The sequence below is a fragment of the Zonotrichia leucophrys genome, chromosome Z (genome assembly GCF_028769735.1).
Source record: "Zonotrichia leucophrys gambelii isolate GWCS_2022_RI chromosome Z, RI_Zleu_2.0, whole genome shotgun sequence".
In the NCBI taxonomy this organism is placed as follows: Eukaryota; Metazoa; Chordata; class Aves; order Passeriformes; family Passerellidae; genus Zonotrichia; species Zonotrichia leucophrys.
In genome coordinates, this window is record NC_088200.1 from 14568311 (window position 1) to 14572225 (window position 3915).

At 39.1% G+C, this 3915-nt stretch overlaps 1 long non-coding RNA gene across 1 annotated transcript; it reads right to left on the minus strand.

The window, feature by feature from the left end:
• Window positions 1–756: 756 nt before the first annotated feature.
• On the minus strand, window positions 757–3092 carry LOC135459398 (uncharacterized). Its single transcript, XR_010443028.1, has 3 exons — window positions 2933–3092; window positions 1665–1791; window positions 757–940 (listed from the first exon to the last, which is right to left on the minus strand). It is a non-coding gene; the product is annotated as an uncharacterized LOC135459398 (long non-coding RNA).
• Window positions 3093–3915: the final 823 nt, after the last annotated feature.

A 3915-nucleotide genomic window follows, 5' to 3' on the forward strand; every position in this document is an offset into this window, starting at 1 on the left:
AGTCAAAGAATAAAGTAGGTATTTATTAAAAAGCATCAATGGATGCACCCTGGGCAGTACAATAGCCCAGCCAGGGCTACACCCAAGATGAAACCAAAATGGTCACAACAAAACAGACAATGGTCACGATGGCTCTCACTTTATGAGTTCTGGTCCATTTGCATATTAGAGTAAGTTGTCCAATTATAGTTTTAGCTTATAAAGTCTCATCCTCCTTGTTTTTCTCTCCTCAGTCCACATTGTTTTTGCTCTTGGGCCTGAAATCTGGATCAGTTGTCCTTGGTCCCCAGCTAGAGAAGGCATTGTTTTGTCTACCTACTCTGTGAAGAGACCTTGCTACCCCCTAGTATGAAGCTGAGAACTATACACTAAAGCAGTATAGAATCTGAAAAATATAAAAGCTAAAACCTGAGGCATCAGGTCAAATATTAAATACTATCTGCATTTTAAAAAATCCAAATAAATTAAATCCTGGAGACAGATGGGTAGTGCATTTTCCTCTCCCACTCATGTAGCTGTTTCTGCAGTGCCTGATGTGCATGAGTGTCTGGTAGAGGTTCTGCTAACATCAAAAAATGTAGGGATTCGTCAACTTTTTTTCCCTCAAACACATGACAAAATTAAGTGGGTAATAGCAGAAACAAATAAGCAAACAAGAGGACAAGATCATTTATTTTTAATAATTTCTCATCCTAGCCAAACAAAAATCTGCTTGACTTAGTTTCATTCTCTTCTGTAGTATATTATTTTGTCCTTTAAGATATTGTGCAAGAATGAGAGCAAGAAAACCAAAGCAAAGTAAGAAGTCCCACAGACCTTCTGCTTGATAAATTCTGATGTCACAAAGAAGTAAAAATTGCCAGCAGTTCCTTTTCAGCCATGAGCTATGTACTTGCAGAGCACAGTTAAACCTCAGATAGGGCCCATTGGCCTCAAGTTTCTGCAACAGAGAAAGAAATAAGTGGTGGTTTCTTTCCAGACTTTGATCATCTCACTGCCCAGCAGTAGAATGCACCCAAGCCTGCATCCAGAACAGAAAAATTCTAGAAATATAGACTAAACGCTAATTTTCTGCGATTAATTTTGGGTCTGAAAAACTGAACAAGCAAGAGGAAAGGATGAAGTACTGGGATTAATTTCTTTAAATGATGTGTCTTCCTACATGATATGAGTTTGGTGAGCTTACCTCAATTTCCTGACAACCAAGTGACTAATAGGTAGTTCGTTTAATTGGAGAATTAATCTGCTCAGAATATTTTTCTTTGACAGAGATAATATGCACATAGTTCTGCATGGCAGATACTACAACTGAGTCTTTGATCCTGTTGGGTTTTCAAATCCTTAGTAAAGTATCTGTTGACTTCTGGGCACAGGACCTGTACATAGTACAGTAGATCTTACATGAAGTTCCTCTCATTCTCTTTTACTTCAACGCTTTTCCTCCTCACTTTTTGCCAAATTGCCTTTTTTCCCCTGCCCCCATTAAGCTAAGCTGTGTAAAGCAATGCAGTACATGCCTCTAAACTCTGATCTCTACTGAGATAGACATGAAGATCTTCCTCAGTGAAATTGTGCTGTAATTTGCAATCCCCCTCCATTACACAACTCAGAAATTGTACTTTTAGCTACTTCAAAGTTCTTTCCCAGTGCTTCTTTGAGCTTACCTCCTCTTCACCTACAATTCCTCCTTAAAAACATAGAACTGCTTCAAGTGGAAACTATATATCTTTAATTAACTGCTGTATTCATTTATCTTCTGAGTAGCTTCTTCATTCCTCTCCAGCTGCACTGCTGCAATTTAAAGATTAGTAATTGTAAAACATCCATCACATGCAAAGTGAACTGTCTCTAACTGTTAACAGGAACACAGCGGTCACAGCCTGTCATTTTTTTCTGTTAGGAACCAAAGCCATTATGCCAATATAAACAAACAGAAAGGCTGGGAGGCAGGTTTCTTGTCCTTATGGTTTCAGTGGTCTGGGTAGCAATATGCTGTTTAGAGTCTGATTTTCACACTGGGATGGACAGGACAGGTCGTCTCCATCCAGGACCTGCTCTGCTACCTCCTGTCCTGCCTCCCCTGGGGAGGGCCCACTTTTCCTGGAAGATCTGGCTCACACTGTGCCCTGACAATACTTAAGGTGATATTTTTGCTTGCTTTTTCTTCAGTTTCAAGTGTAACAGTCTAAAATCATTCATCCAGTTAAATAAATTGTCCACTGGGCATTTTTAGAACAAGGATACAAAAGCAGAGTCAGCAAAGACATGTCACAGGGCAAAGTATGTCACTGGAAAAATCTAATTGTTTCCCAGCATCTCGTCCTCCCTTGTGTCTCTCTTCTATCTTTTCTTTGGCTCTTGCAATTCAAAATCATTTTTGTTCTAGATAAATCATAGTGGAAACTACTAAGGAAGCAACATTAATGTTGCAAGTGCTGAGAGAGAACCATGATACAATTTCCATCTCTTCACATGCCAGTCAATCCTTTTCAGATCTATAATGGCACCTCATTGAATAGCAGCTGTGCCCACCCGAGCCCACCACCCCGTCTGCTGATCAGCAAGGATGGCTGACTGAGGCACTTCACTGAAACCACTCAGCCAGCCAAAGCTGGAGTCTGATCAGACAAAAAAGCATAAAGCACCGTTCAAGAAACACAGCTGAGTGTGTCATTACAGTAACATATAATGAATAAGGAGCCTTTCTCTGAAACCATTTCATTCTTTAATTCATTAAATGCAATTTCTTATATTTAACCACTATCCAGAACATGTTGGTGGAAGTTTTACAATATTGCAGGTAATGCACAACTCAGGCACGACTAGGCACAAACTAGGCAGAACTCAGGATAGCACAAACTCAATGCTGTCACCCAGGTAGGGAAGTTTCTCATTCAGCTTGCTGATTCCAAGGATGCAGGTGCAAGCTTACCTTGGCATACATTCTTTCAATCATAGGATGCCAGTCAGCTCCCTGGCTGTGCAAGTGAAGCACAGCCACAAAAGCAGCTTTCCCACTTGCAAATTATTTTAACTAAGTTATCAAGACTAGATTATGGTGTTCTTTACCATGAATCTTCCTCTACAGACACAGCCAGTATTTGTTAGCTCTAATCACCTACTCATCCTAAGCAGGTTGCAAAGCTGGGCCTTTATATGTTTGCCAGGCACCAAAGGCATGTTTGCTCTGCAACGTTGTAGAAGTGAGTCAGGGTAAGCCCTGCTAGAGCAGAGTGAGGCAAGAAAGTGTTTAAGTACTGCCATTGCTGCTTTTAGTTCAGACTCTAAAAGGTTATGCTTCCCTTTGGTCTGGCATTATAATGAATTATTTTAATCAAGCATACTATTCATTTTACTTAAAGCAGTAATATTTTAACAGAGGCAGTTATTTTAATTAGTGAGGGAGAGCTATCTTAAAGCACATAATGTAAAAAGAAATGGCATTATAAATGTAAAGAGCAGTCAGTAAAGAGCAACAGAATATGAGATATAGATGAAAAAAAAACCCCAGCCCATGCACAGAAAGAACAAATAATGCAAACTGAGCCAAGTAAGGTTCAAACTTTGTCCTCATTTTTATAACTATAATAGGGTAGCTCATTGTGTGGAAGGAGCCTTTTATGGTTCCTGCTCTAGATCTTACAAAATTAGATCACATTTTTCTGCTAGTGTTTTTTGTAGTTGCAGTACAGAATAAAGTATCATAATAAATGTTCTGGTTAAACCTCCTATATTGGTTTGGAGAATGCATATATATAATTATTACATAGTTGGTTGTACCACAGTTATGACAATAATAGCTTAGTAACAGACATTTCTTTTTGCTTCCAGCCAGGTACACATCTGCTACACTCTTTAATGTTTACTCTTCTACTTACTGACTTTGCTCTTGTGTGGCAAAAAGATACTACAGAG